Source organism: Castanea sativa, chromosome 5 (assembly GCF_040712315.1).
Source record: "Castanea sativa cultivar Marrone di Chiusa Pesio chromosome 5, ASM4071231v1".
NCBI classification, from domain to species: domain Eukaryota; kingdom Viridiplantae; phylum Streptophyta; class Magnoliopsida; order Fagales; family Fagaceae; genus Castanea; species Castanea sativa.
In genome coordinates, this window is record NC_134017.1 from 29867405 (window position 1) to 29882123 (window position 14719).

General features: G+C 41.0%; 1 pseudogene; it reads left to right on the plus strand.

Annotated features, from left to right (window-relative positions):
• Positions 1 to 6143: 6143 nt before the first annotated feature.
• The window catches only part of LOC142634287 (multiple RNA-binding domain-containing protein 1-like), a 33219-nt pseudogene continuing 24643 nt past the window's right edge, over positions 6144 to 14719 (plus strand).

The following is a 14719-nucleotide window of genomic DNA, read 5'->3' on the forward strand; positions in this document are numbered from 1 at the left end:
AAGAATTGCAGATATGATTAGTACAACCTGAATCCACACACCAGGAATCTGTTGGATTCTGTACCAAACATATTTCAAGAAGAAATGAACTTTTCATACTTTTATTCTTGGCAGCCTTGAATGTTGGACAATTCCTCTTCCAATGTCCTTTCTCACCACAATGGAAACACTTTCCTTTGGTTTTCTTTCCTTTGTTGGCAACCCCTAAGGCAATTTGTTTACCATCTTTCTTAGTGAAGTCCTTCTTCTTCTTACCCTTGCCTTTCGACTTAGGTTGAGAAGTAGAAGCTTCACCCACATTGGCTTCAACACTAGAAGTACCAAGGATGCCTTCCGCCGCCACTAACTCATTCATCAATTCAGACAAAGAATAAATCTTTTTGTTCATATTATAATTAAGTCTGAATTCCTTGAATAATTCTGGTAGTGACTGGAGTATCATATCCACTTGGGATTCTCCATCAATGTCGGCACCTAAAACTTCTAATGTGTTCAGATTAGCAATCATCCTAAGACAATGCTCCCTCATAGAACTTCCCGCAGCCATTTTGGTATTATAAATTTGCCTAATGGTTTCTTGCCTTGCAAAACGGCCTTGCTCACCAAACATCTCCTTCAGACTATGCATTATATCCGAAGCAAGTTCTACATCCTGCATTTGATGCTGTAGAACATTTGAGATAGATGCTAGGATGTAGCACTTGGCCATCTCATTAGATTTCTGCCAACGATCATATCGCTGTTTTTCCTCAAGAGGAGCATCTAATGAAGGAAAGTTAGGACATGGTTGAGTAAGCACATATTTGTGCTCTTCAGCAGTAAGAACAATGTCCAAATTTCTTTTCCAATCAACATAGTTGGATCCAATCAATTTGTTTTGGTTAAGAATAGAAACAAGTGGGCTAAATGATGCCATGACAAAATCTGAAAATAATAAACATGAATATAATAAGTAAATTGGACATTATCAATTTAGCATAAAAGCATATAATATGGAACCTTAAGAAAACCATAAAATAATATATGCAACGACAACCCAATCTCATATTCAATATCCCTCAGCATAGAGTGAACATAAAATACTATGATTGATTGAGAACTATTTTCATTATTAGTGCTATCATGATAACTCTTATAAAAAACTAATAATATGTCGTTTTACATTTAGCCTCTAAGTAATAATAGTAAGAACTCAGCCTAGAGGATACTATAATACTTAGTCTAGTGTATACCATTGTCTAGAATTATGTGTAACCACATTTCATCCCTTTAACAGGCTTATTTTGTAGTAACATGATAAAACACCCTCCGCATGGAATGCAAAGCTCGAAGCTAAGACAAGGTGTTTATCAAACCACTATAAACCAAGAAATTCAATCTTGTAGGACCATGAAATAAATACTCTCCACATGGAATGCTAAGCTCGAGGCAAAGACAAAGTATATATTTCACACTACTATGAACCAACAATGGAGGCCGTGAGATCCAACCCTTGAATCTCTCTCCCACTAGATATTTTAAAATAAAGGTTTTTAAGATCAAGAATGATAATAATGCTAGACACGTGAAAAAATATAATCCTAATCTCATTAGGAATAAATTTCATTAAACTAACATTAACATATATAAATATATATAATGTAATAAAAATCCTTATTATATATAAAAATTCATATTATATTATATATAATATAATATACAAATTAATATATATAATATATAATTATTACATTATATATATTATATAATATAAAATAATATACCTACATGTACTTTACATATATATATACATATATATATATATATATATATATATATATATATATAAAATAAAACTTATGGCCATCAACAATTTGCACACAAAGCCATTCATCCGTGGGCCATAATATATAGGCAAGACAAAAGAAACTTTGAAAAAGTCAAGTCATGTAATAATGGTCCAAGCCATGAAAGCCATGCAATCCATGCAATTAAAAGACCAAGTGATGCATTAAGTTGGTTCATGCATAAGTAGTTCCAAACGGTTATCCCAACAATGAATAACTACCAAAGACATTGCAATCCGTGGCTCATGAAACAAAAAAAAAAAAACTTCCAAACCCGAAACATTGACTTTACAAACAATTGCATTGTAAACTCATATATATTTATACACGGATTGGATGAAGTTTTATAATTTCCATTCAATCCCACTTGTAATCCGTGCACTTTTGGTGTTATGCAAAACAATATATCACATATATTGATCAATGCACACAAGGTTTATGGAACAATATCTTTATGCAGAAATTTGAAAACACAAAGATAACGGTATTTCTAAATTCTAAAATTCAATCACACGCTATACAATCATGATATGAAAACCTAGCTCTGATACCAATTGAAGGAAAAATTCTGGTTTTGTATCTCATACAAAACCCACAGCGGAAGCAACGAACTAGGATCTATTTCATTCATGATTGATAACGTGCACAATATAAATTTCAGAATTTAAGAACAAGATAGCGTACCTTGGTGTGGAGAAATTCAAAACAAAGATTAAAAGCACTTGGGAACACTTTTAATCTTCACTCCAATTCCACTCTACGCCCAAGATGTGTGGTCTCTCAATCAGTTTTTCAAAGGGAGAATGAAAGTGTGTCTCACACTCTCTCACACACCGTTTCTTATTTTCTTTTTCTTTTTTACTAATAAAAATTCTGTATGTTTCTCCCTTTATAACTAACTGATTATCTAATTGGGCTGGCCTATTGGGCCTTTCCAATTGGGCTTTAGTGTGTGGCTTGGAGTGGGACCAAAAGGAACCAATAAGACACTAGCTCCAATGGGCCTTGGGCTTTTCCGTCAACTCTTGACAAGTCCAAAGTTACCATTAAGTATATTTAATACCACTATATAAATATATTTGTACTCTAGGCCTTATTAATAAATTATATCCCAAGACTTTATTATACACGTAACCCCTTCATAAAATATTCGTAGTAACACAAAGTCATAAATGTAGACTGCCACTTTGTAAATTACTACATCTTATCCTTGAGTATCCGGTTTAATTCTTTAAAGTTATTCATTATATATTTATGAAATCCAATTTCATAAATATATACTTTAGTAATTTCTTACTCAAGTGGTTAGGCCTAACTCTTTGAATAACTGAAACCATTAAACTTATCTCAAGGGAATATTTTATATCTCCATCAAGAGACTATGAATTTCATCTTGAGAATATATGTTCCATCAACACTAAATGTGGCTGCCCAACATACTGAGGTTTTGACCGTCACTTCAGATCTTACTCTTGATATATCAAAGCAACCTACACTTCATGATCAGGTCCATTATTCTCTCAGGATTAAGAGTTCATGCAAATAGAAGTCGTGAGATTTATTATTCATTTGACAGTCATTAGGAGAATAATAAATCTCACAGCGGTCCTGTTCAATATGTCTTAACTCTTAAAACATATCAACATATCAATTAGAAGTCTCCACTTCCATGATCAAGACAAATCATCTTAGTTGACACGTTATAGTCTTCGCAGATGAAATGCCCAATTTCATCACCGACTACGAACTATAAATTCTGAGTTTACAAAGAACTTGTGATTTATATCTTCTGTGACTTTTCACATAAATCACATACAATGCATCTCATGTACTATATGATAATGTCTCATATTCATGCTACCATTATTTTAGATAATAATAAAATAACTTTATCAATCACAATATTAAGTCATACATCATGTCATACATAATGTCATACATAATATCATACATAGCATTATACAATAGGATTTAAGGGCACTAATCCTAACAGGTAATGTTTAGCATTAGAGCCCCCAAACCCCCTCTTACTCAGTCTTGCAAAGCCTTGCAATTGTAAAAAAAATTTGTAGTTGTACTAAAGTGCCATCTTATTTTTATGATAGCATTGTAGTAACTTGTAAAAGGTTTATATTGTATTTTATGGTGGTTTGTGGGTATTTGTATTTGTAATTATTTTTTATGAAGAGGAAGAGATTGAAAAAGTGGGTAAATTTAATATTTTAATGAATAGATAAGATAAATGAAAGTTGGGATGTTATGTTGTTATTTTTAGCATCACTAATACTTAAAATACATGCTACGGCAACAGTGCTATAGCTAAAAGAATGACTATGCACTGTGTAGCAAGTAGCTAAAATTATTTCTTTATTTATTAAACTCTCTCTCTTCTCTCCTTAAAAAAAAAAAAAAATTTATCTTTTCTTTCTTTTTCTCTCTTTCCGGCTTCTCTTCTTTCTTCATTTTTCCTTCTCATTTTTTTTTCTCTCCCTCATCGCCGAGACCCAACTCGCCCAGTTCCATCTCCACACTCACCCAACGCCGATCCAAGCTCCATTGCCGAACCAAGCTCATCGAGGCCTTTTCTTCACCGTCCGATCGGTTTTCCAAAGTTGTTTTTCGTTATTACTTCACTGCATCATAGTTTTTGTTTTTGTTTTTTTTTTTTAGATTCGGCTTTTTTTTGTTTTGTTGTTTTGTTAAGGCGTTTGGTTGCCGAGAAAATTTTACGAAATGAAAGAAATCATTTTTTTTGTTATTAGCAACTTCGTCACCCAAGCACCACAAGGAGAGTAAAAACCAGTTCAATTTGGCTGAGTTTCTAATATGAGTTTGATTATATTTTTAGATCATATGTTTATCTCTGTGTGTATATCAGAGCTAGTTGTTGTTGGGTGGTTGTTCTTGGTTGGCAGTGGTTGTGGATTGTGCCATTGATCGGTTTGTGGTGTTTTTTTTGGTAGAGGGATGAATTATTTATTGTAATAGATATATTATTTTATTGTGATATTTATATTATTTTATTGTGTTGAAAGCTAAAATAGATCTACTGCCAAATGGTATAATATAATTGATAAAGTAGTTTTTAAGATGGTAAAATAGAATAGTTCCAAGAAAGCGGATCTAAATGCTCTAAGGTGTTTATAAAGGAGTTTAGTTTGACCACTGCTTCCACAATTCTCTCTACTTAGGTGGTGTTGCTTAGATTCCTTTTTTAAAATTCTGCCATTTGGATTTTTTCTTATGAGATGGAAGTGTATTTTTTTAATTAAGTAGCCACATTGCTGAATCTTAAGAGAAAAACCTAAGAAACAACATTTAAGGTACTATACTTAAATTTTGTTCATATTTGCACTTCTATTCTCGAGAATCTCCCTCATTATGATTTTAAAGGGTCATGTTTCCATATGTTCAACTAAAAAATCATAGATTGGAAGGTTATATCCCATCAGTTGACCCAATTACGAGGTTATTTTCTTACTTTAGGACAACTAATGGAATGTCAAAGATTAGGACTATGCTATGCTGGATGTGCCTTCGCATAGGCAACATGTTCAGTCGACATCAAACCTCCAGCTCACATCATTTTCACTGTCAAAATTCCTTAGGCATCCATGTAGTCATGCTTAATGTAGTATAATGACTAGGTTCACCAAGCATAATTTGCCCAGCACACCCAAGTAGAATATATGAATTAGTGTATTAGCAAACTCTCGCTTCTTTTCTTGCCAAATCACCCCATAATGGTCTATGTGCGTTTGTAGTTGTGACTTAGTTGGAGTTGCACACGATGCTAGATCCGAAGTCATCTTGCAAACCTCTCATTGATCTTGATCCCTCGGAACTCATTCCTTATTGATACAAATGAACAAGAGCAAGAGAAACTTACATAAGAGAGTATATATGTACTTGTGAAGTCCAATTGGTTAAAAATTCATATATAATGTCACCTTATGTTGCTAACTGCTAAACATTTAATAAGACTTTTCATTTTAATTGCAGCCTTTCACATGATGCATGCTACATACGAATGTCACACTTATATGACTTGTCATTTCAATTGCAGTTTCTCATATGATGCATGCTGCATTAAATGTCACATTTAATATGTCTTGTCACTTCAAATACAACTACTTCCATGATTTACACTTCATATCAATTTTGACATTTACTATGCCTTGTCATTTCTTCGTAGCTTGTTGTTTTCATTTTTACTTTGAACTGTCCTTTCTAGCTCACTCGGTGGGTGCATGTGATTAACAAATCATTGCATGTTTCTTCGCAGTGATTGATTTAGTGTGAGTCGAGTGGTGTAAAGAGAGAAAAAACAAGAAGACCAAAGAGGAGGTAGAGGAATGGAGGATCACTTCAAGACCCAGACTGTGCCTCACCCACTTGGGTTAGTTTTGCTCTCTATCTCTCTCTCTCTCTCTCTCTCTCTCAATGGGATGGAAGATCATTTGTTTGAAACCATTTAGATGTTTTCGTGTGGTTACAGAAAATTCTTATTCATCTCCAAGCAAAGAGAGGAAACAACCAGAGATCCATTCATTTTGGAATGAGTGGCTTGGCGGCAACGTTTAAACAAATGTTGACTATCATTATTTTGGTATCTATTTAAATTATTGATGACATGGCAAAAGTCTACTGTTTTTTATTTTTATTTTTATAATTAATGAAGTTTTATTAGCAAAAACAGAATACATCTGGTATACAGGAAGTAGACTTGGTGAACATCTCAGCTAAGCTCTAAAATTACAATGCTCCATAAATTCTAAAAAGTTTGAGAAAAAGAAACTTCATGAAGTAGCCACGCATTTGAACAAAGTTCTTAGGAAGTGCAATTTTTGATACAATTGTCCTCTCATTTTAAATGGATGGATTGTATGTTAGGAAGCCAATGGTTGAGTTACCCTAAAAACCCTAAAGGATCCTATTCGATTTAAATTCAAAGTGTTCACCATACCTATCAAAAAAAATGTTCAGAGTGTTCACGATCGTGAACATGATGTCCTTTTTATAAAATAAATTTTTGATTACCTATAAAAAAAAAATCGAAAGGATCCTAACCCAAAGAGAAGTGAAGGGGATAAAAATAGGAGACGGATATCTCCATTGAACTCAAAGGGACGGAGAAGAAGAAGACGGATTGACCCTCTAGGTGACACAAATAGGACGGATGAATTTTGTGTTGTATCCGTCATATATGAATTAGCTATAGATTTTAGGTTGCATGTCACTTAATATGTTTGAGTCGACTTTTGCTTTATCTCCACGCAAGCGTGTACACTTGAACTCCTTGCACCGCATGCTTCAGAAGACCCCTATATGGAAAAGAACTCAAGAAGGAAGTTGTATCCTAAAAGGAAAGACAATTCTACACCAATATAAATACCCCAGAAACCCTAGATATCGAGGTACGCACAATTGACTCAACTCTGGCACTCTAGGGTTGCGAAGAAATACTAACTTAACCTTCGGAGGGTTTTTGGCTGGCACCACACCGGTGCTCTCTGTTAAGGTCTCTTTGCTTTCTCTTTGCAGGTGTTGACTCGAGTTGGAGAGTGCTTGCAACTTATTGGTGATTTTTTCGGCATCATCAGTTGGCGCCGTCTGTAGGAATCGAGGGCGTAGGGAGGACTATTTAGCCTTTGCTCTATTCCTAAGACAAAAAGTTGCATGGTACTCACCAGATCGATGGCGACAATCAACAACCAAGGCGAAGAACTGCATGCTACAGCGCTAGAAAGGCAAGTCCAAACGCTTGCTGCGGCTGTTGAGCACCTCACTAAGCAGAATCATGATTTAGAAGAGCAATTACGACAAAGGAATGCACATCAAAGTGCACCAGAGGAAGACCAGGAAGTCGCGAGCCCGGAGGGGAGGAACGTTGTCGGGCCTGAAGGTAGCACTGCACCGACTAGACCGGAGCGGCCGGAGACAAACCCGCCGTCCGTCTCGGACTCCCTACCACCTCACATCGCAGCTGAGATGCAGCAGATGAGGGAACGAATGGACGTGATGATGAGCGCCTTGAGGGGACGAATATCTAGCGACTTGGACGACCTAGTCCACAGAACAGATTCGCCATTCACAATGCCCGTGACTTCGTGCCCCCTTCCTCCAAAATTTCGCATGCCAAACATCGAGAACTATGACGGATCCAAGGACCCTTTGGATCACTTGGAATCTTTCAAGACCCTGATGCATCTTCAGGGCGTGCCAGACGAAGTCATGTGCAGGGCTTTCCTCACCACGTTGAAAGGACCTGCAAGGGACTGGTACAGTAGGCTAGCGCCTAACTCCATCAGCACTTTTAAGGAACTAGGCGTGCAGTTTGTATCCAACTTCATTGGGAGTCACCGGCATAAGAAATCCACTGCGTGTTTGCTGAACATCAGGCAGCGAGAAGGTGAGACCTTGAGATCATACGTCGACCGATTCAACAGAGAATCCCTCCAAATAGACGAGGCCGATGATAAGATACTCGTGGCAGCATTCACGAACGGGCTACGGAAGGGTAAGTTCCTGTTCTCTTTATACAAGAATGACCCAAAGACTATTTCCGACGTGTATTACAGGGCAACAAAGTATATGAACGCAGAGGACGCCTTGCTCTCTAGAGAAGACAAGCCCAAAAAGAGGGAAAGGCCGGAAGATATGCAACCAGACAAGGGGCACAAAAGGGCAAGAATCGTAGAACGACGGGAGGATCGGCGACCCAAGCCGCCTACAGGAAGGTTTACAAACTTCACCCCCCTCACCGCCCCAATTGACCAGGTGTTGATGCAGATTAAGGACGAAGGAACTTTGACGTTCCCTGGCAAGCTCAAGGGAGATCCTAATAAGAGGCCAAGAGACAGGTACTGCCGCTTTCATGGCGATCATGGTCACGATACTACGGACTGCTATGACTTGAAACAGCAAATTGAAGCCCTCATTAGGCAGGGTAGGTTGCAGAGGTTCGTCAGGAAGGAGAGAACGGATCAAATCCATGAACAAAATCCCCGACGGGAAAACGAACGTCCCAGACCACCGGTAGCAGACATACGGATGATAATAGGGGGCAGTACTTCAGCAGGGTCGTCTAAAAAGGCCAGAAAGACCTATTTACGGACGGTACAAAGTGTCCAGCCGACGGGCTCCTCACTAGAAGGAACACGACGGAACAGCTCCAGCATCGAGTTTTCGGAAGAGGAGGCCCGGCGCCTTCACCACCCCCATGACGACGCGCTCGTGGTTAGCATACAGGCAGGGGACTTCAACATCCACCGAGTTTTGGTGGACAACGGGAGCTCAGCAAATATCCTTTACTACCCCGCGTTCCAGCAGATGGGGATTGCTAAAGAGTGCCTGATCCCGGCATGCACGCCCCTCGTTGGCTTTGGAGGAACCCGGGTCTACCCTTTAGGATCCGTCACGTTGGCAGTGACGATAGGAGACTACCCGCAGCAAATAATCAAAGGTGTTTCCTTTCTCGTGGTTGATTGCTCCTCAGCATATAATGCCATACTTGGACGACCCACTCTCAATGCATGGAAGGCTGTCACCTCTACCTACCATCTGATGATCAAGTTTCCCATCGAATACGGAGTTGGAGAACTGCGCGAAAATCAGGTGGCTGCGCGGGAATGTTACGTTGCCATGATGGAGATGGATGACCATGTACAGGCAATGAACATTGAGGAACAGAGAATAGTAGCAGAGCCCGTGGAGGAATTGGAGGAGGTACGACTGGATGATTCGAGGCCCGACCGGACCACCAGGATCGGAACCTCAGTCGACCAAACGGTTCGACATGCGCTCATGTTATTCCTCAAAGAGAACCAAGACGTGTTTGTATGGAGCCATGACGACATGCCGGGAATAGATCCAACAGTCATAGTTCATAAATTGAACGTGTCACCTTCTTTCTCTCCAGTTCGACAAAAGAAGCGCATGTTTGCCCCCGAACGGGATCGAGCCGTAGCAGAGGAAGTGCAGAAGCTACGAGAAGCAAGCTTCATACGAGAGGTGTACTACCCTGATTGGCTGGCAAATGTGGTAATGGTCAAAAAGTCAAATGGGAAGTGGAGAATGTGTGTTGACTTCACGGATCTGAATAGAGCGTGCCCTAAAGACAGTTACCCGTTCCCGCGCATTGACGCCTTAGTAGACTCCACCGCAAGACATGAATTGTTGAGCTTCATGGACGCCTTCTCGGGGTATAATCAAATTAAATTGGAGAAAACAGATCAAGAGAAAACATCATTTGTGACAAGCCAGGGGCTTTTTTGCTACAAGGTGATGCCGTTCGGGCTCAAGAACGCAGGAGCCACATATCAACGATTAATGAACAAAATGTTCGCGCACCAAATTGGCAGGCACGTCCAGGTTTACGTAGATGATATGTTGGTGAAAAGCGCAAAGGTGTCTGATCATCTGAGGGACCTCCAGGAGACTTTCAACACTCTTCGGACGTATAAAATGAAGCTGAATCCAAGCAAATGCGCATTCGGAGTAACCGCTGGAAAATTCCTAAGATTCATGGTGTCCCAGCGGGGCATTGAAGTCAACCTAGAGAAAGTGAAAGCGATTATGGAGCTATCTCCTTCGAGGACGGTGAAGGAAGTGCAAAGCCTGACAGGGAAGATAGCAGCCTTAAATAGGTTCGTGTTGAGAGCGACGGACAAGTGTCTCCCTTTCTTCAGAACACTAAGGAGATCTTTCGAGTGGACGAACGAATGCCAAAGGGCATTTGAGGAGTTGAAGGCATATCTCTCTGCCTCGCCATTGCTTAGTCCGTCCACGCCGGGGGAGAATTGTTCCAGTACCTTGCCGTCTTATCAGCAGCGGTAAGCGCAGCTCTCATCAGAGAGGAAGGGAAGATACAAAAGCCCGTGTACTTTATTAGCCGGGCGCTAAGAGGCGCAGAGGAGAGATACCAACGGATGGAGAAACTCGCTTTCGCTTTTGTGACTGCAGCTCAAAAACTCAATCCCTATTTTCAAGCACATACCATAAAAGTCCTGACGGATCAGCCCTTGCGAAAAGCAATGAACAATCCTGAAACTGCAGGACGGATGGCTTTGTGGGCTATCGTGCTAAGTGAATACGATATCCAATACCAGCCAGGAACAGTTGTGAAAGGACAGATACTGGCAGACTTTATTGCGAAATTCACTACACCTGAGGAGCAGGGGGCAGATGAGACGCCCACATGGAGAATTCACATAGACGGATCTTCCAACAAGCATGCGGGAGGAATCGGGGTTGTACTCCACACCCCGGAAGGAGATAAGATCGAATGCATGATCCGTCTGGAATTTACCACTACAAATAACGAAGCAGAGTATAAGGCCTTGGTGGCAGGATTGGAGCTTGCGATAGCGGCTGGGGCTAGAAAGGTGGTGGTCTACTCTAATTCTCAAATCGTAGCCAGTCAAGTTGATGGGAGCTATGATTGTAGGAATGAACGAATGAGAAGGTACCTCGGGGAAGTGAAAGGTCGAACGAGTGACCTCCAATTCACGATAGTTCAGATCCCAAGAGAAGAGAACCAAGAGGCGGATCGACTCGCAAAGGCTGCTTCGGCCGAACCTATGATTGCCTCAGAACAGGTATTGTCCTTCGTCCAACATTCATCGCTACTAGATAACGTTCGAATGCAGGAAGTAAGCACTAAAGACGATTGGACGGTTCCAATTGTGGCGTACCTCAAGGACGGCAAGCTGCCAGATAGCAAAGAAGACGCAAGGAAATTGAAGGTTAAGGCTACCCGATTCATCCTGATTAAAGACGTCCTCTACAAAAGAGGATTCTCCCGACCATATCTAAGATGCCTTGGCTATGAGGAAGCAGACTACGTGATGAGGGAAGTTCATGAAGGAATTTGTGGAAACCACTCTGGATTAAGGTCTCTGGTGCACAAGCTACTCCGAACAGGATACTACTGGCCGACAATGCAAAAGGATGCTCATATGTACGTTATAGCCTGCGATAAGTGTCAACGGTTTGGCAATCTCATTAGATGGCCAATGGAGGAACTCACACCTATGACGGCTCCATGGCCGTTCGCACAATGGGGATTGGACATCATGGGTCCATTTCCAATAGCGGTAAGACAACTGAAGTTCTTGGTGGTTGGTATTGACTACTTCACCAAATGGGTGGAAGCAGAAGCTCTTGCTACTATCACGGAGAAAAACATTCGCAACTTTGTATGGAGAAGTATTATCTGCCGATATGGGATCCCAAGAGTGCTTGTTTCAGACAATGGGAAGCAATTCGACAACGATGCATTCCGAGACTTTTGTTCTCAGCTGGGAATCAAGAATCACTACTCGTCACCCGCCCACCCACAGGCCAACGGACAGGTTGAAGTCACGAACCAGTCCTTGTTAAAGATTATCAAGACTCGGCTCGAGGGGGCAAAGGGCATATGGCCGGACGAACTACCAAGTGTACTATGGGCATACTGGACAACGGCAAGGACGCCAACAGGAGAGACACCGTTTCGATTGGCGTATGGTGCTGAGGCCCTTATACCGGCAGAAGTGGGATTAACGAGCTACCGCGTGGAAAGCTATGACGAGAGCAAGAATAATGAAGCATTGCGTCTAGAGCTTGACCTTGTAGATGAGGTTAAGGCAGCAGCAGCACAGAGACTGGCGCGGTACCAAGACATGATGGCAAAACATTACAACTCCAAGGTCCGGCACCAGGACTTCAAGGTGGGAGATCTGGTATTACGAAAGGTGCTTGGCGCTACGAAGGATGCATCCCTGGGAAAGCTGGGTCCTAACTGGGAAGGCCCGTACAGAATTATCTCATGGCATAGGAAAGGAACGTATTACTTGGAGACGTTAGACGGAAGGAAATTGGGACATCCCTAGAACACGGAGCACCTGAAGAAGTACTACCAGTAGTGCAGCAGTCATAAGACAATATCTACCGCCTTATTTTTAGTTTAATTTTAAACAGTCATAGTTTTTACTTATTAGAACCCAAGTTTTCTTTTCCATAAACAATTTGGTCTGTTGAACTGATATAATGAGAGGAATTTTTATTTAGAAAATATGAAATGCATGCTGTTGAAAACTTTACTAGTCCACAAAGTGGACGGATCATCCAAAGGATGAAAATTCTACTAGTCCACAAAGTGGACGGATCATCCAAAGGATGAAAATTCTACGAGTCCACCAAGGAGACGGATCATCCAAAGGATGAAAATCCTACAAGTCCACAAAGTGGACGGATCAACCTAAAGGATGAAAATCCTACAAGTCCACGAAGTGGACGGATCCTCCCAAAGGATGAAAATTGACGATCACAAAATGGATGGATCATCCTAAGAGATTAAAATCGACGTCCACAAAGTGAACGAATTATCCAAAATGCACAAAGTGGACAGGTCTCAAAAAATACATCTGGAAGTCCAGCCCAAATAAAGGACGGACATCTAAATTTCTTCACAGTAGACGGGTTATCTAAATAAGAGAGATGTGCATATAATGTGCGACGAAAAATAAGCAACCAAATAGGCAACAAAAGATTCGATAAGTTAAATTGTTTAATTACAAACGACGGTTCAACGAAGTTCACTTACAACAGTAAGAATTTAAAAAAAAAAGGAAAAAAGAAAAAAAAGAAAAGCGTCACTACTCATTCTTTGGCGGAGAGTTCTCAATCATCTGGCCGTCGTTTGGTTGACTTGGAGGAAGAGCTTCACCTTCGTCAGCTGGAGCAGTGACGGCAAACACTTCGTCTGTGCTTTCTGAACGGACGGACTGTGCAAGTGTTTGCCCTTGAGCTTCAATTGAAATATGGGATACGTCCAGATCAGGATACGACGACTTCACCTGACAGATGGTGTCGTCGAATCCGTCAGCAAAGGAGCTCCCAAGCTCTGTTAGAAGGAGGTCGGAGTCGCAATATTCTTGGACGGCTATTTCCTTCGCATTATGGAGTTTAGTCTTTGTGTCCGTCAATTCTTTGTCCTTGTCCTTCAAAATTTCGAGCAGGTGCTCGTTCTCCTTCTCCACCTCACCTCTGACCTGCTTCGAGCATTTGAGCTTTCTATCCATGTTGATCTTGTAGGTCTTCAGCTCGTGAAGCTCATCCTCCATCGTCTTGTTCTTCTTCCTTAGATGGTTCATTGTTGTCTCGTGATTGACGCAACGACCCATTAATCCTTTCATCATCAGCATGGCCTGAAAGCAAAATACAACACCATGAAAATGACGGATTGGCATGAAAATAACAAAGTTAGACGGATTTAAAAATACCTGCGCAATATTAAAGAGCCCCGTCTTTCCCATCGCCTCCGTCGCGTGGTTGCCGAGGTCTTCATAGTCGTCAGCCGTCAGGATGGACGAGAGTTTGCCTAGGGCGTAGCTTGAGTCTTCCCTAAAAAGGACGGGTGCTTTCTCCCCGGTGGGAGCTGGACCCTTCATCAAGCCTTTGCCCTTTCCGTGCCTGACGGGTGCCTTCTCAGCCTCCAACGCCACGACGGGCTCTGGTGTGGTCCCCTGCTTCTTAGGAGGACGGTCCACTTTCTCTTGTTGGGAACGTTTAGACGGAAGGATGGAACCGTCCCCTTAGCTTGGCCACCCTCTTGTTTTTTCTTGGTTGCCTGCTGTTTGATGAAGGCTCTTCTCTTGGCAGCGTCCATCTCTGCAAATCAAAGATGGATGTGAGTAGAAACAAAAATGACGACGCTAAAGTAAGAAGGAGAAAATTACAGCTAACTTACATATTCTAACTCTGGTATCGTAACGACGGGCGGCGGACGAAGGGTCAGGACCGTCACAGTACCAGTGGAGAGTGTCGAGGGTGACGAGTTGTGCCCACGTCCTCTCCTGGAGCTTTGTCTTGTTGAAAATCCTCTCCAGAAAACTCCACTGCTCTAAGTT